Source organism: Salmo salar, unplaced genomic scaffold (assembly GCF_965601325.2).
Source record: "Salmo salar unplaced genomic scaffold, fSalSal1 ptg000293l, whole genome shotgun sequence".
Taxonomy (NCBI): Eukaryota; Metazoa; Chordata; class Actinopteri; order Salmoniformes; family Salmonidae; genus Salmo; species Salmo salar.
In genome coordinates, this window is record NW_027675346.1 from 3,115,001 (window position 1) to 3,133,955 (window position 18,955).

An 18,955-nucleotide genomic window follows, 5' to 3' on the forward strand; every position below is an offset into this window, starting at 1 on the left:
ATTGTTGCTGAATGCAGCTTGTGTGTGCTTTGTGCTCCTTTGCCCTGTTCAAATGATGAAAGGAAATAAAGTTTGTATTTTATCCAACTACCTGTGCTAAAAAGTGATGGGAACAGTGTTTATAATTTCTTCTACTTTTTCAGTGACACAAAGTTCAAGCTGCTTATCTAATTGGTGAAAATGCAATGTCTGTTTATCACACTCACTTTGACTATATATGTTGTAGCAAGAGATTGTTTCTCGCTTACGGCCATACCAGCCTGGGTACGCCCGATCTCGTCTGATCTCGGAAGCGAAGCAGGGTCGGGCCTGGTTAGTACTTGGATGGGAGACCGCCTGGGAATACCAGGTGCTGTAAGCATTTTGTCCACGAGGGTGTGCCCCTGCACTATTTCATCAGCAACACTGCCTTGTAGTAAGCATTTAATGATGAATTGACTAAATGCAGCTTCCTGCCTTTTTAATAGGATCAAATTTCCTTGTGTTTTCAATTAGCATCTGCCTTGTATTTATAAGACAAACAAGAATATTGTTGCTGAATGCAGCTTGTGTGTGCTTTGTGCTCCTTTGCCCTGTTCAAATGATGAAAGGAAATAAAGTTTGTATTTTATCCAACTACCTGTGCTAAAAAGTGATGGGAACAGTGTTTATAATTTCTTCTACTTTTTCAGTGACACAAAGTTCAAGCTGCTTATCTAATTGGTGAAAATGCAATGTCTGTTTATAAGACTCATTTTGACTATATATGTTGTAGCAAGAGATTGTTTCTCGCTTACGGCCATACCAGCCTGGGTACGCCCGATCTCGTCTGATCTCGGAAGCTAAGCAGGGTCGGGCCTGGTTAGTACTTGGATGGGAGACCGCCTGGGAATACCAGGTGCTGTAAGCATTTTGTCCACGAGGGGGTGCTCTTGCACTATTTCATCAGCAACACTGCCTTGTATTAAGCATTTAATGATGAATTGACTAAATATCTGTTTTATCAGACTCACTTTGACTATATATGTTGTAGCAAGAGATTGTTTCTCGCTTACGGCCATACCAGCCTGGGTACGCCCGATCTCGTCTGATCTCGGAAGCTAAGCAGGGTCGGGCCTGGTTAGTACTTGGATGGGAGACCGCCTGGGAATACCAGGTGCTGTAAGCATTTTGTCCACGAGGGTGTGCCCCTGCACTATTTCATCAGCAACACTGCCTTGTAGTGAGCATTTAATGATGAATTGACTAAATGCAGCTTCCTGCCTTTTTAATAGGATCAAATTTCCTTGTGTTTTCAATTAGCATCTGCCTTGTATTTATAAGACAAACAAGAATATTGTTGCTGAATGCAGCTTGTGTGTGCTTTGTGCTCCTTTGCCCTGTTCAAATGATGAAAGGAAATAAAGTTTGTATTTTATCCAACTACCTGTGCTAAAAAGTGATGGGAACAGTGTTTGTAATTTCTTCTACTTTTTCAGTGACACAAAGTTCAAGCTGCTTATCTAATTGGTGAAAATGCAATGTCTGTTTATCACACTCACTTTGACTATATATGTTGTAGCAAGAGATTGTTTCTAGCTTACGGCCATACCAGCCTGGGTACGCCCGATCTCGTCTGATCTCGGAAGCTAAGCAGGGTCGGGCCTGGTTAGTACTTGGATGGGAGACCGCCTGGGAATACCAGGTGCTGTAAGCATTTTGTCCACGAGGGGGTGCTCTTGCACTATTTCATCAGCAACACTGCCTTGTATTAAGCATTTAATGATGAATTGACTAAATATCTGTTTTATCAGACTCACTTTGACTATATATGTTGTAGCAAGAGATTGTTTCTCGCTTACGGCCATACCAGCCTGGGTACGCCCGATCTCGTCTGATCTCGGAAGCTAAGCAGGGTCGGGCCTTGTTAGTACTTGGATGGGAGACCGCCTGGGAATACCAGGTGCTGTAAGCATTTTGTCCACGAGGGGGTGCTCTTGCACTATTTCATCAGCAACACTGCCTTGTATTAAGCATTTAATGATGAATTGACTAAATATCTGTTTTATCAGACTCACTTTGACTATATATGTTGTAGCAAGAGATTGTTTCTCGCTTACGGCCATACCAGCCTGGGTACGCCCGATCTCGTCTGATCTCGGAAGCTAAGCAGGGTCGGGCCTGGTTAGTACTTGGATGGGAGACCGCCTGGGAATACCAGGTGCTGTAAGCATTTTGTCCACGAGGGGGTGCTCTTGCACTATTTCATCAGCAACACTGCCTTGTATTAAGCATTTAATGATGAATTGACTAAATATCTGTTTTATCAGACTCACTTTGACTATATATGTTGTAGCAAGAGATTGTTTCTCGCTTACGGCCATACCATCCTGGGTACGCCCGATCTCGTCTGATCTCGGAAGCTAAGCAGGGTCGGGCCTGGTTAGTACTTGGATGGGAGACCGCCTGGGAATACCAGGTGCTGTAAGCATTTTGTCCACGAGGGGGTGCTCTTGCACTATTTCATCAGCAACACTGCCTTGTATTAAGCATTTAATGATGAATTGACTAAATATCTGTTTTATCAGACTCACTTTGACTATATATGTTGTAGCAAGAGATTGTTTCTCGCTTACGGCCATACCAGCCTGGGTACGCCCGATCTCGTCTGATCTCGGAAGCTAAGCAGGGTCGGGCCTGGTTAGTACTTGGATGGGAGACCGCCTGGGAATACCAGGTGCTGTAAGCATTTTGTCCACGAGGGTGTGCCCCTGCACTATTTCATCAGCAACACTGCCTTGTAGTGAGCATTTAATGATGAATTGACTAAATGCAGCTTCCTGCCTTTTTAATAGGATCAAATTTCCTTGTGTTTTCAATTAGCATCTGCCTTGTATTTATAAGACAAACAAGAATATTGTTGCTGAATGCAGCTTGTGTGTGCTTTGTGCTCCTTTGCCCTGTTCAAATGATGAAAGGAAATAAAGTTTGTATTTTATCCAACTACCTGTGCTAAAAAGTGATGGGAACAGTGTTTGTAATTTCTTCTACTTTTTCAGTGACACAAAGTTCAAGCTGCTTATCTAATTGGTGAAAATGCAATGTCTGTTTATCACACTCACTTTGACTATATATGTTGTAGCAAGAGATTGTTTCTCGCTTACGGCCATACCACCCTGGGTACGCCCGATCTCGTCTGATCTCGGAAGCTAAGCAGGGTCGGGCCTGGTTAGTACTTGGATGGGAGACCGCCTGGGAATACCAGGTGCTGTAAGCATTTTGTCCACGAGGGGGTGCTCTTGCACTATTTCATCAGCAACACTGCCTTGTATTAAGCATTTAATGATGAATTGACTAAATATCTGTTTTATCAGACTCACTTTGACTATATATGTTGTAGCAAGAGATTGTTTCTCGCTTACGGCCATACCAGCCTGGGTACGCCCGATCTCGTCTGATCTCGGAAGCTAAGCAGGGTCGGGCCTTGTTAGTACTTGGATGGGAGACCGCCTGGGAATACCAGGTGCTGTAAGCATTTTGTCCACGAGGGGGTGCTCTTGCACTATTTCATCAGCAACACTGCCTTGTATTAAGCATTTAATGATGAATTGACTAAATATCTGTTTTATCAGACTCACTTTGACTATATATGTTGTAGCAAGAGATTGTTTCTCGCTTACGGCCATACCAGCCTGGGTACGCCCGATCTCGTCTGATCTCGGAAGCTAAGCAGGGTCGGGCCTTGTTAGTACTTGGATGGGAGACCGCCTGGGAATACCAGGTGCTGTAAGCATTTTGTCCACGAGGGGGTGCTCTTGCACTATTTCATCAGCAACACTGCCTTGTATTAAGCATTTAATGATGAATTGACTAAATATCTGTTTTATCAGACTCACTTTGACTATATATGTTGTAGCAAGAGATTGTTTCTCGCTTACGGCCATACCAGCCTGGGTACGCCCGATCTCGTCTGATCTCGGAAGCTAAGCAGGGTCGGGCCTGGTTAGTACTTGGATGGGAGACCGCCTGGGAATACCAGGTGCTGTAAGCATTTTGTCCACGAGGGGGTGCTCTTGCACTATTTCATCAGCAACACTGCCTTGTATTAAGCATTTAATGATGAATTGACTAAATATCTGTTTTATCAGACTCACTTTGACTATATATGTTGTAGCAAGAGATTGTTTCTCGCTTACGGCCATACCATCCTGGGTACGCCCGATCTCGTCTGATCTCGGAAGCTAAGCAGGGTCGGGCCTGGTTAGTACTTGGATGGGAGACCGCCTGGGAATACCAGGTGCTGTAAGCATTTTGTCCACGAGGGTGTGCCCCTGCACTATTTCATCAGCAACACTGCCTTGTAGTGAGCATTTAATGATGAATTGACTAAATGCAGCTTCCTGCCTTTTTAATAGGATCAAATTTCCTTGTGTTTTCAATTAGCATCTGCCTTGTATTTATAAGACAAACAAGAATATTGTTGCTGAATGCAGCTTGTGTGTGCTTTGTGCTCCTTTGCCCTGTTCAAATGATGAAAGGAAATAAAGTTTGTATTTTATCCAACTACCTGTGCTAAAAAGTGATGGGAACAGTGTTTGTAATTTCTTCTACTTTTTCAGTGACACAAAGTTCAAGCTGCTTATCTAATTGGTGAAAATGCAATGTCTGTTTATCACACTCACTTTGACTATATATGTTGTAGCAAGAGATTGTTTCTCGCTTACGGCCATACCATCCTGGGTACGCCCGATCTCGTCTGATCTCGGAAGCTAAGCAGGGTCGGGCCTGGTTAGTACTTGGATGGGAGACCGCCTGGGAATACCAGGTGCTGTAAGCATTTTGTCCACGAGGGTGTGCCTCTGCACTATTTCATCAGCAACACTGCCTTGTAGTAAGCATTTAATGATGAATTGACTAAATGCAGCTTCCTGCCTTTTTAATAGGATCAAATTTCCTTGTGTTTTCAATTAGCATCTGCCTTGTATTTATAAGACAAACAAGAATATTGTTGCTGAATGCAGCTTGTGTGTGCTTTGTGCTCCTTTGCCCTGTTCAAATGATGAAAGGAAATAAAGTTTGTATTTTATCCAACTACCTGTGCTAAAAAGTGATGGGAACAGTGTTTATAATTTCTTCTACTTTTTCAGTGACACAAAGTTCAAGCTGCTTATCTAATTGGTGAAAATGCAATGTCTGTTTATCAGACTCATTTTGACTATATATGTTGTAGCAAGAGATTGTTTCTCGCTTACGGCCATACCAGCCTGGGTACGCCCGATCTCGTCTGATCTCGGAAGCTAAGCAGGGTCGGGCCTGGTTAGTACTTGGATGGGAGACCGCCTGGGAATACCAGGTGCTGTAAGCATTTTGTCCACGAGGGTGTGCCCCTGCACTATTTCATCAGCAACACTGCCTTGTAGTGAGCATTTAATGATGAATTGACTAAATGCAGCTTCCTGCCTTTTTAATAGGATCAAATTTCCTTGTGTTTTCAATTAGCATCTGCCTTGTATTTATAAGACAAACAAGAATATTGTTGCTGAATGCAGCTTGTGTGTGCTTTGTGCTCCTTTGCCCTGTTCAAATGATGAAAGGAAATAAAGTTTGTATTTTATCCAACTACCTGTGCTAAAAAGTGATGGGAACAGTGTTTGTAATTTCTTCTACTTTTTCAGTGACACAAAGTTCAAGCTGCTTATCTAATTGGTGAAAATGCAATGTCTGTTTATCACACTCACTTTGACTATATATGTTGTAGCAAGAGATTGTTTCTCGCTTACGGCCATACCACCCTGGGTACGCCCGATCTCGTCTGATCTCGGAAGCTAAGCAGGGTCGGGCCTGGTTAGTACTTGGATGGGAGACCGCCTGGGAATACCAGGTGCTGTAAGCATTTTGTCCACGAGGGGGTGCTCTTGCACTATTTCATCAGCAACACTGCCTTGTATTAAGCATTTAATGATGAATTGACTAAATATCTGTTTTATCAGACTCACTTTGACTATATATGTTGTAGCAAGAGATTGTTTCTCGCTTACGGCCATACCAGCCTGGGTACGCCCGATCTCGTCTGATCTCGGAAGCTAAGCAGGGTCGGGCCTTGTTAGTACTTGGATGGGAGACCGCCTGGGAATACCAGGTGCTGTAAGCATTTTGTCCACGAGGGGGTGCTCTTGCACTATTTCATCAGCAACACTGCCTTGTATTAAGCATTTAATGATGAATTGACTAAATATCTGTTTTATCAGACTCACTTTGACTATATATGTTGTAGCAAGAGATTGTTTCTCGCTTACGGCCATACCAGCCTGGGTACGCCCGATCTCGTCTGATCTCGGAAGCTAAGCAGGGTCGGGCCTGGTTAGTACTTGGATGGGAGACCGCCTGGGAATACCAGGTGCTGTAAGCATTTTGTCCACGAGGGGGTGCTCTTGCACTATTTCATCAGCAACACTGCCTTGTATTAAGCATTTAATGATGAATTGACTAAATATCTGTTTTATCAGACTCACTTTGACTATATATGTTGTAGCAAGAGATTGTTTCTCGCTTACGGCCATACCATCCTGGGTACGCCCGATCTCGTCTGATCTCGGAAGCTAAGCAGGGTCGGGCCTGGTTAGTACTTGGATGGGAGACCGCCTGGGAATACCAGGTGCTGTAAGCATTTTGTCCACGAGGGTGTGCCCCTGCACTATTTCATCAGCAACACTGCCTTGTAGTGAGCATTTAATGATGAATTGACTAAATGCAGCTTCCTGCCTTTTTAATAGGATCAAATTTCCTTGTGTTTTCAATTAGCATCTGCCTTGTATTTATAAGACAAACAAGAATATTGTTGCTGAATGCAGCTTGTGTGTGCTTTGTGCTCCTTTGCCCTGTTCAAATGATGAAAGGAAATAAAGTTTGTATTTTATCCAACTACCTGTGCTAAAAAGTGATGGGAACAGTGTTTGTAATTTCTTCTACTTTTTCAGTGACACAAAGTTCAAGCTGCTTATCTAATTGGTGAAAATGCAATGTCTGTTTATCACACTCACTTTGACTATATATGTTGTAGCAAGAGATTGTTTCTCGCTTACGGCCATACCATCCTGGGTACGCCCGATCTCGTCTGATCTCGGAAGCTAAGCAGGGTCGGGCCTGGTTAGTACTTGGATGGGAGACCGCCTGGGAATACCAGGTGCTGTAAGCATTTTGTCCACGAGGGTGTGCCTCTGCACTATTTCATCAGCAACACTGCCTTGTAGTAAGCATTTAATGATGAATTGACTAAATGCAGCTTCCTGCCTTTTTAATAGGATCAAATTTCCTTGTGTTTTCAATTAGCATCTGCCTTGTATTTATAAGACAAACAAGAATATTGTTGCTGAATGCAGCTTGTGTGTGCTTTGTGCTCCTTTGCCCTGTTCAAATGATGAAAGGAAATAAAGTTTGTATTTTATCCAACTACCTGTGCTAAAAAGTGATGGGAACAGTGTTTATAATTTCTTCTACTTTTTCAGTGACACAAAGTTCAAGCTGCTTATCTAATTGGTGAAAATGCAATGTCTGTTTATCAGACTCATTTTGACTATATATGTTGTAGCAAGAGATTGTTTCTCGCTTACGGCCATACCAGCCTGGGTACGCCCGATCTCGTCTGATCTCGGAAGCTAAGCAGGGTCGGGCCTTGTTAGTACTTGGATGGGAGACCGCCTGGGAATACCAGGTGCTGTAAGCATTTTGTCCACGAGGGGGTGCTCTTGCACTATTTCATCAGCAACACTGCCTTGTAGTGAGCATTTAATGATGAATTGACTAAATGCAGCTTCCTGCCTTTTTAATAGGATCAAATTTCCTTGTGTTTTCAATTAGCATCTGCCTTGTATTTATAAGACAAACAAGAATATTGTTGCTGAATGCAGCTTGTGTGTGCTTTGTGCTCCTTTGCCCTGTTCAAATGATGAAAGGAAATAAAGTTTGTATTTTATCCAACTACCTGTGCTAAAAAGTGATGGGAACAGTGTTTGTAATTTCTTCTACTTTTTCAGTGACACAAAGTTCAAGCTGCTTATCTAATTGGTGAAAATGCAATGTCTGTTTATCACACTCACTTTGACTATATATGTTGTAGCAAGAGATTGTTTCTAGCTTACGGCCATACCAGCCTGGGTACGCCCGATCTCGTCTGATCTCGGAAGCTAAGCAGGGTCGGGCCTGGTTAGTACTTGGATGGGAGACCGCCTGGGAATACCAGGTGCTGTAAGCATTTTGTCCACGAGGGGGTGCTCTTGCACTATTTCATCAGCAACACTGCCTTGTATTAAGCATTTAATGATGAATTGACTAAATATCTGTTTTATCAGACTCACTTTGACTATATATGTTGTAGCAAGAGATTGTTTCTCGCTTACGGCCATACCAGCCTGGGTACGCCCGATCTCGTCTGATCTCGGAAGCTAAGCAGGGTCGGGCCTTGTTAGTACTTGGATGGGAGACCGCCTGGGAATACCAGGTGCTGTAAGCATTTTGTCCACGAGGGGGTGCTCTTGCACTATTTCATCAGCAACACTGCCTTGTATTAAGCATTTAATGATGAATTGACTAAATATCTGTTTTATCAGACTCACTTTGACTATATATGTTGTAGCAAGAGATTGTTTCTCGCTTACGGCCATACCAGCCTGGGTACGCCCGATCTCGTCTGATCTCGGAAGCTAAGCAGGGTCGGGCCTGGTTAGTACTTGGATGGGAGACCGCCTGGGAATACCAGGTGCTGTAAGCATTTTGTCCACGAGGGGGTGCTCTTGCACTATTTCATCAGCAACACTGCCTTGTATTAAGCATTTAATGATGAATTGACTAAATATCTGTTTTATCAGACTCACTTTGACTATATATGTTGTAGCAAGAGATTGTTTCTCGCTTACGGCCATACCATCCTGGGTACGCCCGATCTCGTCTGATCTCGGAAGCTAAGCAGGGTCGGGCCTGGTTAGTACTTGGATGGGAGACCGCCTGGGAATACCAGGTGCTGTAAGCATTTTGTCCACGAGGGGGTGCTCTTGCACTATTTCATCAGCAACACTGCCTTGTATTAAGCATTTAATGATGAATTGACTAAATATCTGTTTTATCAGACTCACTTTGACTATATATGTTGTAGCAAGAGATTGTTTCTCGCTTACGGCCATACCAGCCTGGGTACGCCCGATCTCGTCTGATCTCGGAAGCTAAGCAGGGTCGGGCCTGGTTAGTACTTGGATGGGAGACCGCCTGGGAATACCAGGTGCTGTAAGCATTTTGTCCACGAGGGTGTGCCCCTGCACTATTTCATCAGCAACACTGCCTTGTAGTGAGCATTTAATGATGAATTGACTAAATGCAGCTTCCTGCCTTTTTAATAGGATCAAATTTCCTTGTGTTTTCAATTAGCATCTGCCTTGTATTTATAAGACAAACAAGAATATTGTTGCTGAATGCAGCTTGTGTGTGCTTTGTGCTCCTTTGCCCTGTTCAAATGATGAAAGGAAATAAAGTTTGTATTTTATCCAACTACCTGTGCTAAAAAGTGATGGGAACAGTGTTTGTAATTTCTTCTACTTTTTCAGTGACACAAAGTTCAAGCTGCTTATCTAATTGGTGAAAATGCAATGTCTGTTTATCACACTCACTTTGACTATATATGTTGTAGCAAGAGATTGTTTCTCGCTTACGGCCATACCACCCTGGGTACGCCCGATCTCGTCTGATCTCGGAAGCTAAGCAGGGTCGGGCCTGGTTAGTACTTGGATGGGAGACCGCCTGGGAATACCAGGTGCTGTAAGCATTTTGTCCACGAGGGGGTGCTCTTGCACTATTTCATCAGCAACACTGCCTTGTATTAAGCATTTAATGATGAATTGACTAAATATCTGTTTTATCAGACTCACTTTGACTATATATGTTGTAGCAAGAGATTGTTTCTCGCTTACGGCCATACCAGCCTGGGTACGCCCGATCTCGTCTGATCTCGGAAGCTAAGCAGGGTCGGGCCTTGTTAGTACTTGGATGGGAGACCGCCTGGGAATACCAGGTGCTGTAAGCATTTTGTCCACGAGGGGGTGCTCTTGCACTATTTCATCAGCAACACTGCCTTGTATTAAGCATTTAATGATGAATTGACTAAATATCTGTTTTATCAGACTCACTTTGACTATATATGTTGTAGCAAGAGATTGTTTCTCGCTTACGGCCATACCAGCCTGGGTACGCCCGATCTCGTCTGATCTCGGAAGCTAAGCAGGGTCGGGCCTTGTTAGTACTTGGATGGGAGACCGCCTGGGAATACCAGGTGCTGTAAGCATTTTGTCCACGAGGGGGTGCTCTTGCACTATTTCATCAGCAACACTGCCTTGTATTAAGCATTTAATGATGAATTGACTAAATATCTGTTTTATCAGACTCACTTTGACTATATATGTTGTAGCAAGAGATTGTTTCTCGCTTACGGCCATACCAGCCTGGGTACGCCCGATCTCGTCTGATCTCGGAAGCTAAGCAGGGTCGGGCCTGGTTAGTACTTGGATGGGAGACCGCCTGGGAATACCAGGTGCTGTAAGCATTTTGTCCACGAGGGGGTGCTCTTGCACTTTTCATCAGCAACACTGCCTTGTATTAAGCATTTAATGATGAATTGACTAAATATCTGTTTTATCAGACTCACTTTGACTATATATGTTGTAGCAAGAGATTGTTTCTCGCTTACGGCCATACCATCCTGGGTACGCCCGATCTCGTCTGATCTCGGAAGCTAAGCAGGGTCGGGCCTGGTTAGTACTTGGATGGGAGACCGCCTGGGAATACCAGGTGCTGTAAGCATTTTGTCCACGAGGGTGTGCCCCTGCACTATTTCATCAGCAACACTGCCTTGTAGTGAGCATTTAATGATGAATTGACTAAATGCAGCTTCCTGCCTTTTTAATAGGATCAAATTTCCTTGTGTTTTCAATTAGCATCTGCCTTGTATTTATAAGACAAACAAGAATATTGTTGCTGAATGCAGCTTGTGTGTGCTTTGTGCTCCTTTGCCCTGTTCAAATGATGAAAGGAAATAAAGTTTGTATTTTATCCAACTACCTGTGCTAAAAAGTGATGGGAACAGTGTTTGTAATTTCTTCTACTTTTTCAGTGACACAAAGTTCAAGCTGCTTATCTAATTGGTGAAAATGCAATGTCTGTTTATCACACTCACTTTGACTATATATGTTGTAGCAAGAGATTGTTTCTCGCTTACGGCCATACCATCCTGGGTACGCCCGATCTCGTCTGATCTCGGAAGCTAAGCAGGGTCGGGCCTGGTTAGTACTTGGATGGGAGACCGCCTGGGAATACCAGGTGCTGTAAGCATTTTGTCCACGAGGGTGTGCCTCTGCACTATTTCATCAGCAACACTGCCTTGTAGTAAGCATTTAATGATGAATTGACTAAATGCAGCTTCCTGCCTTTTTAATAGGATCAAATTTCCTTGTGTTTTCAATTAGCATCTGCCTTGTATTTATAAGACAAACAAGAATATTGTTGCTGAATGCAGCTTGTGTGTGCTTTGTGCTCCTTTGCCCTGTTCAAATGATGAAAGGAAATAAAGTTTGTATTTTATCCAACTACCTGTGCTAAAAAGTGATGGGAACAGTGTTTATAATTTCTTCTACTTTTTCAGTGACACAAAGTTCAAGCTGCTTATCTAATTGGTGAAAATGCAATGTCTGTTTATCAGACTCATTTTGACTATATATGTTGTAGCAAGAGATTGTTTCTCGCTTACGGCCATACCAGCCTGGGTACGCCCGATCTCGTCTGATCTCGGAAGCTAAGCAGGGTCGGGCCTGGTTAGTACTTGGATGGGAGACCGCCTGGGAATACCAGGTGCTGTAAGCATTTTGTCCACGAGGGTGTGCCCCTGCACTATTTCATCAGCAACACTGCCTTGTAGTGAGCATTTAATGATGAATTGACTAAATGCAGCTTCCTGCCTTTTTAATAGGATCAAATTTCCTTGTGTTTTCAATTAGCATCTGCCTTGTATTTATAAGACAAACAAGAATATTGTTGCTGAATGCAGCTTGTGTGTGCTTTGTGCTCCTTTGCCCTGTTCAAATGATGAAAGGAAATAAAGTTTGTATTTTATCCAACTACCTGTGCTAAAAAGTGATGGGAACAGTGTTTGTAATTTCTTCTACTTTTTCAGTGACACAAAGTTCAAGCTGCTTATCTAATTGGTGAAAATGCAATGTCTGTTTATCACACTCACTTTGACTATATATGTTGTAGCAAGAGATTGTTTCTCGCTTACGGCCATACCACCCTGGGTACGCCCGATCTCGTCTGATCTCGGAAGCTAAGCAGGGTCGGGCCTGGTTAGTACTTGGATGGGAGACCGCCTGGGAATACCAGGTGCTGTAAGCATTTTGTCCACGAGGGGGTGCTCTTGCACTATTTCATCAGCAACACTGCCTTGTATTAAGCATTTAATGATGAATTGACTAAATATCTGTTTTATCAGACTCACTTTGACTATATATGTTGTAGCAAGAGATTGTTTCTCGCTTACGGCCATACCAGCCTGGGTACGCCCGATCTCGTCTGATCTCGGAAGCTAAGCAGGGTCGGGCCTTGTTAGTACTTGGATGGGAGACCGCCTGGGAATACCAGGTGCTGTAAGCATTTTGTCCACGAGGGGGTGCTCTTGCACTATTTCATCAGCAACACTGCCTTGTATTAAGCATTTAATGATGAATTGACTAAATATCTGTTTTATCAGACTCACTTTGACTATATATGTTGTAGCAAGAGATTGTTTCTCGCTTACGGCCATACCAGCCTGGGTACGCCCGATCTCGTCTGATCTCGGAAGCTAAGCAGGGTCGGGCCTGGTTAGTACTTGGATGGGAGACCGCCTGGGAATACCAGGTGCTGTAAGCATTTTGTCCACGAGGGGGTGCTCTTGCACTATTTCATCAGCAACACTGCCTTGTATTAAGCATTTAATGATGAATTGACTAAATATCTGTTTTATCAGACTCACTTTGACTATATATGTTGTAGCAAGAGATTGTTTCTCGCTTACGGCCATACCATCCTGGGTACGCCCGATCTCGTCTGATCTCGGAAGCTAAGCAGGGTCGGGCCTGGTTAGTACTTGGATGGGAGACCGCCTGGGAATACCAGGTGCTGTAAGCATTTTGTCCACGAGGGTGTGCCCCTGCACTATTTCATCAGCAACACTGCCTTGTAGTGAGCATTTAATGATGAATTGACTAAATGCAGCTTCCTGCCTTTTTAATAGGATCAAATTTCCTTGTGTTTTCAATTAGCATCTGCCTTGTATTTATAAGACAAACAAGAATATTGTTGCTGAATGCAGCTTGTGTGTGCTTTGTGCTCCTTTGCCCTGTTCAAATGATGAAAGGAAATAAAGTTTGTATTTTATCCAACTACCTGTGCTAAAAAGTGATGGGAACAGTGTTTGTAATTTCTTCTACTTTTTCAGTGACACAAAGTTCAAGCTGCTTATCTAATTGGTGAAAATGCAATGTCTGTTTATCACACTCACTTTGACTATATATGTTGTAGCAAGAGATTGTTTCTCGCTTACGGCCATACCATCCTGGGTACGCCCGATCTCGTCTGATCTCGGAAGCTAAGCAGGGTCGGGCCTGGTTAGTACTTGGATGGGAGACCGCCTGGGAATACCAGGTGCTGTAAGCATTTTGTCCACGAGGGTGTGCCTCTGCACTATTTCATCAGCAACACTGCCTTGTAGTAAGCATTTAATGATGAATTGACTAAATGCAGCTTCCTGCCTTTTTAATAGGATCAAATTTCCTTGTGTTTTCAATTAGCATCTGCCTTGTATTTATAAGACAAACAAGAATATTGTTGCTGAATGCAGCTTGTGTGTGCTTTGTGCTCCTTTGCCCTGTTCAAATGATGAAAGGAAATAAAGTTTGTATTTTATCCAACTACCTGTGCTAAAAAGTGATGGGAACAGTGTTTATAATTTCTTCTACTTTTTCAGTGACACAAAGTTCAAGCTGCTTATCTAATTGGTGAAAATGCAATGTCTGTTTATCAGACTCATTTTGACTATATATGTTGTAGCAAGAGATTGTTTCTCGCTTACGGCCATACCAGCCTGGGTACGCCCGATCTCGTCTGATCTCGGAAGCTAAGCAGGGTCGGGCCTTGTTAGTACTTGGATGGGAGACCGCCTGGGAATACCAGGTGCTGTAAGCATTTTGTCCACGAGGGGGTGCTCTTGCACTATTTCATCAGCAACACTGCCTTGTATTAAGCATTTAATGATGAATTGACTAAATATCTGTTTTATCAGACTCACTTTGACTATATATGTTGTAGCAAGAGATTGTTTCTCGCTTACGGCCATACCAGCCTGGGTACGCCCGATCTCGTCTGATCTCGGAAGCTAAGCAGGGTCGGGCCTGGTTAGTACTTGAATGGGAGACTTCCTGGGAATACCAGGTGCTGTAAGCATTTTGTCCACGAGGGGGTGCTCTTGCACTATTTCATCAGCAACACTGCCTTGTATTAAGCATTTAATGATGAATTGACTAAATATCTGTTTTATCAGACTCACTTTGACTATATATGTTGTAGCAAGAGATTGTTTCTCGCTTACGGCCATACCATCCTGGGTACGCCCGATCTCGTCTGATCTCGGAAGCTAAGCAGGGTCGGGCCTGGTTAGTACTTGGATGGGAGACCGCCTGGGAATACCAGGTGCTGTAAGCATTTTGTCCACGAGGGTGTGCCTCTGCACTATTTCATCAGCAACACTGCCTTGTAGTAAGCATTTAATGATGAATTGACTAAATGCAGCTTCCTGCCTTTTTAATAGGATCAAATTTCCTTGTGTTTTCAATTAGCATCTGCCTTGTATTTATAAGACAAACAAGAATATTGTTGCTGAATGCAGCTTGTGTGTGCTTTGTGCTCCTTTGCCCTGTTCAAATGATGAAAGGAAATAAAGTTTGTATTTTATCCAACTACCTGTGCTAAAAAGTGATGGGAACAGTGTTTGTAATTTCTTCTACTTTTTCAGTGACACAAAGTTCAAGCTGCTTATCTAATTGGTGAAAATGCAATGTCTGTTTATCACACTCACTTTGACTATATATGTTGTAGCAAGAGATTGTTTCTCGCTTACGGCCATACCAGCCTGGGTACGCCCGATCTCGTCTGATCTCGGAAGCGAAGCAGGGTCGGGCCTGGTTAGTACTTGGATGGGAGACCGCCTGGGAATACCAGGTGCTGTAAACATTTTGTCCACGAGGGTGTGCCCCTGCACTATTTCATCAGCAACACTGCCTTGTAGTAAGCATTTAATGATGAATTGACTAAATGCAGCTTCCTGCCTTTTTAATAGGATCAAATTTCCTTGTGTTTTCAATTAGCATCTGCCTTGTATTTATAAGACAAACAAGAATATTGTTGCTGAATGCAGCTTGTGTGTGCTTTGTGCTCCTTTTCCCTGTTCAAATGATGAAAGGAAATAAAGTTTGTATTTTATCCAACTACCTGTGCTAAAAAGTGATGGGAACAGTGTTTATAATTTCTTCTACTTTTTCAGTGACACAAAGTTCAAGCTGCTTATCTAATTGGTGAAAATGCAATGTCTGTTTATCAGACTCATTTTGACTATATATGTTGTAGCAAGAGATTGTTTCTCGCTTACGGCCATACCAGCCTGGGTACGCCCGATCTCGTCTGATCTCGGAAACTAAGCAGGGTCGGGCCTGGTTAGTACTTGGATGGGAGACCGCCTGGGAATACCAGGTGCTGTAAGCATTTTGTCCACGAGGGGGTGCTCTTACACTATTTCATCAGCAACACTGCCTTGTATTAAGCATTTAATGATGAATTGACTAAATATCTGTTTTATCAGACTCACTTTGACTATATATGTTGTAGCAAGAGATTGTTTCTCGCTTACGGCCATACCAGCCTGGGTACTCCCGATCTCGTCTGATCTCGGAAGCTAAGCAGGGTCGGGCCTGGTTAGTACTTGGATGGGAGACCGCCTGGGAATACCAGGTGCTGTAAGCATTTTGTCCACGAGGGGGTGCTCTTGCACTATTTCATCAGCAACACTGCCTTGTATTAAGCATTTAATGATGAATTGACTAAATATCTGTTTTATCAGACTCACTTTGACTATATATGTTGTAGCAAGAGATTGTTTCTCGCTTACGGCCATACCATCCTGGGTACACCCGATCTCGTCTGATCTCGGAAGCGAAGCAGGGTCGGGCCTGGTTAGTACTTGGATGGGAGACCGCCTGGGAATACCAGGTGCTGTAAACATTTTGTCCACGAGGGTGTGCCCCTGCACTATTTCATCAGCAACACTGCCTTGTAGTAAGCATTTAATGATGAATTGACTAAATGCAGCTTCCTGCCTTTTTAATAGGATCAAATTTCCTTGTGTTTTCAATTAGCATCTGCCTTGTATTTATAAGACAAACAAGAATATTGTTGCTGAATGCAGCTTGTGTGTGCTTTGTGCTCCTTTGCCCTGTTCAAATGATGAAAGGAAATAAAGTTTGTATTTTATCCAACTACCTGTGCTAAAAAGTGATGGGAACAGTGTTTGTAATTTCTTCTACTTTTTCAGTGACACAAAGTTCAAGCTGCTTATCTAATTGGTGAAAATGCAATGTCTGTTTATCACACTCACTTTGACTATATATGTTGTAGCAAGAGATTGTTTCTCGCTTACGGCCATACCAGCCTGGGTACGCCCGATCTCGTCTGATCTCGGAAGCGAAGCAGGGTCGGGCCTGGTTAGTACTTGGATGGGAGACCGCCTGGGAATACCAGGTGCTGTAAGCATTTTGTCCACGAGGGTGTGCCCCTGCACTATTTCATCTGCAACACTGCCTTGTAGTAAGCATTTAATGATGAATTGACTAAATGCAGCTTCCTGCCTTTTTAATAGGATCAAATTTCCTTGTGTTTTCAATTAGCATCTGCCTTGTATTTATAAGACAAACAAGAATATTGTTGCTGAATGCAGCTTGTGTGTGCTTTGTGCTCCTTTGCCCTGTTCAAATGATGAAAGGAAATAAAGTTTGTATTTTATCCAACTACCTGTGCTAAAAAGTGATGGGAACAGTGTTTATAATTTCTTCTACTTTTTCAGTGACACAAAGTTCAAGCTGCTTATCTAATTGGTGAAAATGCAATGTCTGTTTATCACACTCACTTTGACTATATATGTTGTAGCAAGAGATTGTTTCTCGCTTACGGCCATACCAGCCTGGGTACGCCCGATCTCGTCTGATCTCGGAAGCGAAGCAGGGTCGGGCCTGGTTAGTACTTGGATGGGAGACCGCCTGGGAATACCAGGTGCTGTAAACATTTTGTCCACGAGGGTGTGCCCCTGCACTATTTCATCAGCAACACTGCCTTGTAGTAAGCATTTAATGATGAATTGACTAAATGCAGCTTCCTGCCTTTTTAATAGGATCAAATTTCCTTGTGTTTTCAATTAGCATCTGCCTTGTATTTATAAGACAAACAAGAATATTGTTGCTGAATGCAGCTTGTGTGTGCTTTGTGCTCCTTTGCCCTGTTCAAATGATGAAAGGAAATAAAGTTTGTATTTTATCCAACTACCTGTGCTAAAAAGTGATGGGAACAGTGTTTATAATTTCTTCTACTTTTTCAGTGACACAAAGTTCAAGCTGCTTATCTAATTGGTGAAAATGCAATGTCTGTTTATCAGACTCATTTTGACTATATATGTTGTAGCAAGAGATTGTTTCTCGCTTACGGCCATACCAGCCTGGGTACACCCGATCTCGTCTGATCTCGGAAGCTAAGCAGGGTCGGGCCTGGTTAGTACTTGGATGGGAGACCGCCTGGGAATACCAGGTGCTGTAAGCATTTTGTCCACGAGGGGGTGCTCTTGCACTATTTCATCAGCAACACTGCCTTGTATTAAGCATTTAATGATGAATTGACTAAATATCTGTTTTATCAGACTCACTTTGACTATATATGTTGTAGCAAGAGATAGTTTCTCGCTTACGGCCATACCAGCCTGGGTACGCCCGATCTCGTCTGACCTCGGAAGCTAAGCAGGGTCGGGCCTGGTTAGTACTTGGATGGGAGACCGCCTGGGAATACCAGGTGCTGTAAGCATTTTGTCCACGAGGGGGTGCTCTTGCACTATTTCATCAGCAACACTGCCTTGTATTAAGCATTTAATGATGAATTGACTAAATATCTGTTTTATCAGACTCACTTTGACTATATATGTTGTAGCAAGAGATTGTTTCTTGCTTACGGCCATACCATCCTGGGTACGCCCGATCTCGTCTGATCTCGGAAGCGAAGCAGGGTCGGGCCTGGTTAGTACTTGGATGGGAGACCGCCTGGGAATACCAGGTGCTGTAAACATTTTGTCCACGAGGGTGTGCCCCTGCACTATTTCATCAGCAACACTGCCTTGTAGTAAGCATTTAATGATGAATTGACTAAATGCAGCTTCCTGCCTTTTTAATAGGATCAAATTTCCTTGTGTTTTCAATTAGCATCTGCCTTGTATTTATAAGACAAACAAGAATATTGTTGCTGAATGCAGCTTGTGTGTGCTTTGTGCTCCTTTGCCCTGTTCAAATGATGAAAGGAAATAAAGTTTGTATTTTATCCAACTACCTGTGCTAAAAAGTGATGGGAACAGTGTTTATAATTTCTTCTACTTTTTCAGTGACACAAAGTTCAAGCTGCTTATCTAATTGGTGAAAATGCAATGTCTGTTTATCAGACTCATTTTGACTATATATGTTGTAGCAAGAGATTGTTTCTCGCTTACGGCCATACCAGCCTGGGTACGCCCGATCTCGTCTGATCTCGGAAGCTAAGCAGGGTCGGGCCTGGTTAGTACTTGGATGGGAGACCGCCTGGGAATACCAGGTGCTGTAAGCATTTTGTCCACGAGGGGGTGCTCTTG

At 43.2% G+C, this 18,955-nt stretch overlaps 51 non-coding genes across 51 annotated transcripts; all 51 read left to right on the forward strand.

The window, feature by feature from the left end:
- The first annotated feature begins 242 nt into the window (after positions 1-242).
- Positions 243-361, forward strand: LOC145875257 (5S ribosomal RNA). The gene has a single exon (XR_014390891.1). It is a non-coding gene; the product is annotated as a 5S ribosomal RNA (ribosomal RNA).
- Positions 362-770: 409 nt separating this feature from the next.
- LOC145874472 (5S ribosomal RNA) lies at positions 771-889 on the forward strand. Its single transcript, XR_014390108.1, has one exon. It is a non-coding gene; the product is annotated as a 5S ribosomal RNA (ribosomal RNA).
- A 139-nt stretch (positions 890-1,028) lies between these two features.
- On the forward strand, positions 1,029-1,147 carry LOC145874473 (5S ribosomal RNA). The gene has a single exon (XR_014390109.1). It is a non-coding gene; the product is annotated as a 5S ribosomal RNA (ribosomal RNA).
- A 409-nt stretch (positions 1,148-1,556) lies between these two features.
- LOC145874474 (5S ribosomal RNA) lies at positions 1,557-1,675 on the forward strand. Its single transcript, XR_014390110.1, has one exon. It is a non-coding gene; the product is annotated as a 5S ribosomal RNA (ribosomal RNA).
- A 139-nt stretch (positions 1,676-1,814) lies between these two features.
- On the forward strand, positions 1,815-1,933 carry LOC145868962 (5S ribosomal RNA). The gene has a single exon (XR_014384957.1). It is a non-coding gene; the product is annotated as a 5S ribosomal RNA (ribosomal RNA).
- Positions 1,934-2,072: 139 nt separating this feature from the next.
- On the forward strand, positions 2,073-2,191 carry LOC145874475 (5S ribosomal RNA). Its single transcript, XR_014390111.1, has one exon. It is a non-coding gene; the product is annotated as a 5S ribosomal RNA (ribosomal RNA).
- Positions 2,192-2,330: 139 nt separating this feature from the next.
- Positions 2,331-2,449, forward strand: LOC145867911 (5S ribosomal RNA). The gene has a single exon (XR_014383904.1). It is a non-coding gene; the product is annotated as a 5S ribosomal RNA (ribosomal RNA).
- A 139-nt stretch (positions 2,450-2,588) lies between these two features.
- LOC145874477 (5S ribosomal RNA) lies at positions 2,589-2,707 on the forward strand. Its single transcript, XR_014390113.1, has one exon. It is a non-coding gene; the product is annotated as a 5S ribosomal RNA (ribosomal RNA).
- Positions 2,708-3,116: 409 nt separating this feature from the next.
- Positions 3,117-3,235, forward strand: LOC145872381 (5S ribosomal RNA). Its single transcript, XR_014388013.1, has one exon. It is a non-coding gene; the product is annotated as a 5S ribosomal RNA (ribosomal RNA).
- A 139-nt stretch (positions 3,236-3,374) lies between these two features.
- On the forward strand, positions 3,375-3,493 carry LOC145868963 (5S ribosomal RNA). Its single transcript, XR_014384958.1, has one exon. It is a non-coding gene; the product is annotated as a 5S ribosomal RNA (ribosomal RNA).
- A 139-nt stretch (positions 3,494-3,632) lies between these two features.
- LOC145868964 (5S ribosomal RNA) lies at positions 3,633-3,751 on the forward strand. The gene has a single exon (XR_014384959.1). It is a non-coding gene; the product is annotated as a 5S ribosomal RNA (ribosomal RNA).
- A 139-nt stretch (positions 3,752-3,890) lies between these two features.
- On the forward strand, positions 3,891-4,009 carry LOC145874478 (5S ribosomal RNA). Its single transcript, XR_014390114.1, has one exon. It is a non-coding gene; the product is annotated as a 5S ribosomal RNA (ribosomal RNA).
- Positions 4,010-4,148: 139 nt separating this feature from the next.
- LOC145868022 (5S ribosomal RNA) lies at positions 4,149-4,267 on the forward strand. The gene has a single exon (XR_014384015.1). It is a non-coding gene; the product is annotated as a 5S ribosomal RNA (ribosomal RNA).
- Positions 4,268-4,676: 409 nt separating this feature from the next.
- On the forward strand, positions 4,677-4,795 carry LOC145868127 (5S ribosomal RNA). Its single transcript, XR_014384121.1, has one exon. It is a non-coding gene; the product is annotated as a 5S ribosomal RNA (ribosomal RNA).
- Positions 4,796-5,204: 409 nt separating this feature from the next.
- Positions 5,205-5,323, forward strand: LOC145874479 (5S ribosomal RNA). The gene has a single exon (XR_014390115.1). It is a non-coding gene; the product is annotated as a 5S ribosomal RNA (ribosomal RNA).
- Positions 5,324-5,732: 409 nt separating this feature from the next.
- Positions 5,733-5,851, forward strand: LOC145872492 (5S ribosomal RNA). Its single transcript, XR_014388124.1, has one exon. It is a non-coding gene; the product is annotated as a 5S ribosomal RNA (ribosomal RNA).
- A 139-nt stretch (positions 5,852-5,990) lies between these two features.
- On the forward strand, positions 5,991-6,109 carry LOC145868965 (5S ribosomal RNA). The gene has a single exon (XR_014384960.1). It is a non-coding gene; the product is annotated as a 5S ribosomal RNA (ribosomal RNA).
- Positions 6,110-6,248: 139 nt separating this feature from the next.
- Positions 6,249-6,367, forward strand: LOC145874480 (5S ribosomal RNA). The gene has a single exon (XR_014390116.1). It is a non-coding gene; the product is annotated as a 5S ribosomal RNA (ribosomal RNA).
- Positions 6,368-6,506: 139 nt separating this feature from the next.
- On the forward strand, positions 6,507-6,625 carry LOC145868236 (5S ribosomal RNA). The gene has a single exon (XR_014384230.1). It is a non-coding gene; the product is annotated as a 5S ribosomal RNA (ribosomal RNA).
- Positions 6,626-7,034: 409 nt separating this feature from the next.
- Positions 7,035-7,153, forward strand: LOC145868345 (5S ribosomal RNA). Its single transcript, XR_014384341.1, has one exon. It is a non-coding gene; the product is annotated as a 5S ribosomal RNA (ribosomal RNA).
- A 409-nt stretch (positions 7,154-7,562) lies between these two features.
- On the forward strand, positions 7,563-7,681 carry LOC145868966 (5S ribosomal RNA). The gene has a single exon (XR_014384961.1). It is a non-coding gene; the product is annotated as a 5S ribosomal RNA (ribosomal RNA).
- Positions 7,682-8,090: 409 nt separating this feature from the next.
- Positions 8,091-8,209, forward strand: LOC145874481 (5S ribosomal RNA). Its single transcript, XR_014390117.1, has one exon. It is a non-coding gene; the product is annotated as a 5S ribosomal RNA (ribosomal RNA).
- Positions 8,210-8,348: 139 nt separating this feature from the next.
- Positions 8,349-8,467, forward strand: LOC145868967 (5S ribosomal RNA). The gene has a single exon (XR_014384962.1). It is a non-coding gene; the product is annotated as a 5S ribosomal RNA (ribosomal RNA).
- A 139-nt stretch (positions 8,468-8,606) lies between these two features.
- LOC145874483 (5S ribosomal RNA) lies at positions 8,607-8,725 on the forward strand. Its single transcript, XR_014390119.1, has one exon. It is a non-coding gene; the product is annotated as a 5S ribosomal RNA (ribosomal RNA).
- Positions 8,726-8,864: 139 nt separating this feature from the next.
- On the forward strand, positions 8,865-8,983 carry LOC145868456 (5S ribosomal RNA). Its single transcript, XR_014384452.1, has one exon. It is a non-coding gene; the product is annotated as a 5S ribosomal RNA (ribosomal RNA).
- A 139-nt stretch (positions 8,984-9,122) lies between these two features.
- Positions 9,123-9,241, forward strand: LOC145874484 (5S ribosomal RNA). The gene has a single exon (XR_014390120.1). It is a non-coding gene; the product is annotated as a 5S ribosomal RNA (ribosomal RNA).
- Positions 9,242-9,650: 409 nt separating this feature from the next.
- LOC145872603 (5S ribosomal RNA) lies at positions 9,651-9,769 on the forward strand. Its single transcript, XR_014388235.1, has one exon. It is a non-coding gene; the product is annotated as a 5S ribosomal RNA (ribosomal RNA).
- A 139-nt stretch (positions 9,770-9,908) lies between these two features.
- LOC145868969 (5S ribosomal RNA) lies at positions 9,909-10,027 on the forward strand. Its single transcript, XR_014384964.1, has one exon. It is a non-coding gene; the product is annotated as a 5S ribosomal RNA (ribosomal RNA).
- A 139-nt stretch (positions 10,028-10,166) lies between these two features.
- On the forward strand, positions 10,167-10,285 carry LOC145868970 (5S ribosomal RNA). Its single transcript, XR_014384965.1, has one exon. It is a non-coding gene; the product is annotated as a 5S ribosomal RNA (ribosomal RNA).
- A 139-nt stretch (positions 10,286-10,424) lies between these two features.
- LOC145874485 (5S ribosomal RNA) lies at positions 10,425-10,543 on the forward strand. Its single transcript, XR_014390121.1, has one exon. It is a non-coding gene; the product is annotated as a 5S ribosomal RNA (ribosomal RNA).
- Positions 10,544-10,681: 138 nt separating this feature from the next.
- On the forward strand, positions 10,682-10,800 carry LOC145868564 (5S ribosomal RNA). The gene has a single exon (XR_014384560.1). It is a non-coding gene; the product is annotated as a 5S ribosomal RNA (ribosomal RNA).
- A 409-nt stretch (positions 10,801-11,209) lies between these two features.
- LOC145868673 (5S ribosomal RNA) lies at positions 11,210-11,328 on the forward strand. The gene has a single exon (XR_014384669.1). It is a non-coding gene; the product is annotated as a 5S ribosomal RNA (ribosomal RNA).
- A 409-nt stretch (positions 11,329-11,737) lies between these two features.
- LOC145874486 (5S ribosomal RNA) lies at positions 11,738-11,856 on the forward strand. The gene has a single exon (XR_014390122.1). It is a non-coding gene; the product is annotated as a 5S ribosomal RNA (ribosomal RNA).
- Positions 11,857-12,265: 409 nt separating this feature from the next.
- On the forward strand, positions 12,266-12,384 carry LOC145872714 (5S ribosomal RNA). The gene has a single exon (XR_014388346.1). It is a non-coding gene; the product is annotated as a 5S ribosomal RNA (ribosomal RNA).
- A 139-nt stretch (positions 12,385-12,523) lies between these two features.
- LOC145868971 (5S ribosomal RNA) lies at positions 12,524-12,642 on the forward strand. Its single transcript, XR_014384966.1, has one exon. It is a non-coding gene; the product is annotated as a 5S ribosomal RNA (ribosomal RNA).
- A 139-nt stretch (positions 12,643-12,781) lies between these two features.
- On the forward strand, positions 12,782-12,900 carry LOC145874487 (5S ribosomal RNA). Its single transcript, XR_014390123.1, has one exon. It is a non-coding gene; the product is annotated as a 5S ribosomal RNA (ribosomal RNA).
- A 139-nt stretch (positions 12,901-13,039) lies between these two features.
- On the forward strand, positions 13,040-13,158 carry LOC145868784 (5S ribosomal RNA). The gene has a single exon (XR_014384780.1). It is a non-coding gene; the product is annotated as a 5S ribosomal RNA (ribosomal RNA).
- A 409-nt stretch (positions 13,159-13,567) lies between these two features.
- Positions 13,568-13,686, forward strand: LOC145868895 (5S ribosomal RNA). Its single transcript, XR_014384890.1, has one exon. It is a non-coding gene; the product is annotated as a 5S ribosomal RNA (ribosomal RNA).
- Positions 13,687-14,095: 409 nt separating this feature from the next.
- Positions 14,096-14,214, forward strand: LOC145868972 (5S ribosomal RNA). Its single transcript, XR_014384967.1, has one exon. It is a non-coding gene; the product is annotated as a 5S ribosomal RNA (ribosomal RNA).
- A 139-nt stretch (positions 14,215-14,353) lies between these two features.
- On the forward strand, positions 14,354-14,472 carry LOC145868325 (5S ribosomal RNA). Its single transcript, XR_014384320.1, has one exon. It is a non-coding gene; the product is annotated as a 5S ribosomal RNA (ribosomal RNA).
- A 139-nt stretch (positions 14,473-14,611) lies between these two features.
- Positions 14,612-14,730, forward strand: LOC145869007 (5S ribosomal RNA). Its single transcript, XR_014385002.1, has one exon. It is a non-coding gene; the product is annotated as a 5S ribosomal RNA (ribosomal RNA).
- A 409-nt stretch (positions 14,731-15,139) lies between these two features.
- Positions 15,140-15,258, forward strand: LOC145868805 (5S ribosomal RNA). Its single transcript, XR_014384801.1, has one exon. It is a non-coding gene; the product is annotated as a 5S ribosomal RNA (ribosomal RNA).
- Positions 15,259-15,667: 409 nt separating this feature from the next.
- On the forward strand, positions 15,668-15,786 carry LOC145868480 (5S ribosomal RNA). Its single transcript, XR_014384476.1, has one exon. It is a non-coding gene; the product is annotated as a 5S ribosomal RNA (ribosomal RNA).
- A 139-nt stretch (positions 15,787-15,925) lies between these two features.
- LOC145874630 (5S ribosomal RNA) lies at positions 15,926-16,044 on the forward strand. The gene has a single exon (XR_014390266.1). It is a non-coding gene; the product is annotated as a 5S ribosomal RNA (ribosomal RNA).
- Positions 16,045-16,183: 139 nt separating this feature from the next.
- On the forward strand, positions 16,184-16,302 carry LOC145874698 (5S ribosomal RNA). The gene has a single exon (XR_014390334.1). It is a non-coding gene; the product is annotated as a 5S ribosomal RNA (ribosomal RNA).
- Positions 16,303-16,711: 409 nt separating this feature from the next.
- LOC145875259 (5S ribosomal RNA) lies at positions 16,712-16,830 on the forward strand. The gene has a single exon (XR_014390893.1). It is a non-coding gene; the product is annotated as a 5S ribosomal RNA (ribosomal RNA).
- Positions 16,831-17,239: 409 nt separating this feature from the next.
- Positions 17,240-17,358, forward strand: LOC145868806 (5S ribosomal RNA). Its single transcript, XR_014384802.1, has one exon. It is a non-coding gene; the product is annotated as a 5S ribosomal RNA (ribosomal RNA).
- A 409-nt stretch (positions 17,359-17,767) lies between these two features.
- LOC145871301 (5S ribosomal RNA) lies at positions 17,768-17,886 on the forward strand. Its single transcript, XR_014386932.1, has one exon. It is a non-coding gene; the product is annotated as a 5S ribosomal RNA (ribosomal RNA).
- Positions 17,887-18,025: 139 nt separating this feature from the next.
- Positions 18,026-18,144, forward strand: LOC145874985 (5S ribosomal RNA). The gene has a single exon (XR_014390619.1). It is a non-coding gene; the product is annotated as a 5S ribosomal RNA (ribosomal RNA).
- Positions 18,145-18,283: 139 nt separating this feature from the next.
- LOC145875558 (5S ribosomal RNA) lies at positions 18,284-18,402 on the forward strand. The gene has a single exon (XR_014391198.1). It is a non-coding gene; the product is annotated as a 5S ribosomal RNA (ribosomal RNA).
- A 409-nt stretch (positions 18,403-18,811) lies between these two features.
- Positions 18,812-18,930, forward strand: LOC145874489 (5S ribosomal RNA). Its single transcript, XR_014390125.1, has one exon. It is a non-coding gene; the product is annotated as a 5S ribosomal RNA (ribosomal RNA).
- The last annotated feature ends 25 nt before the right edge of the window (positions 18,931-18,955 follow it).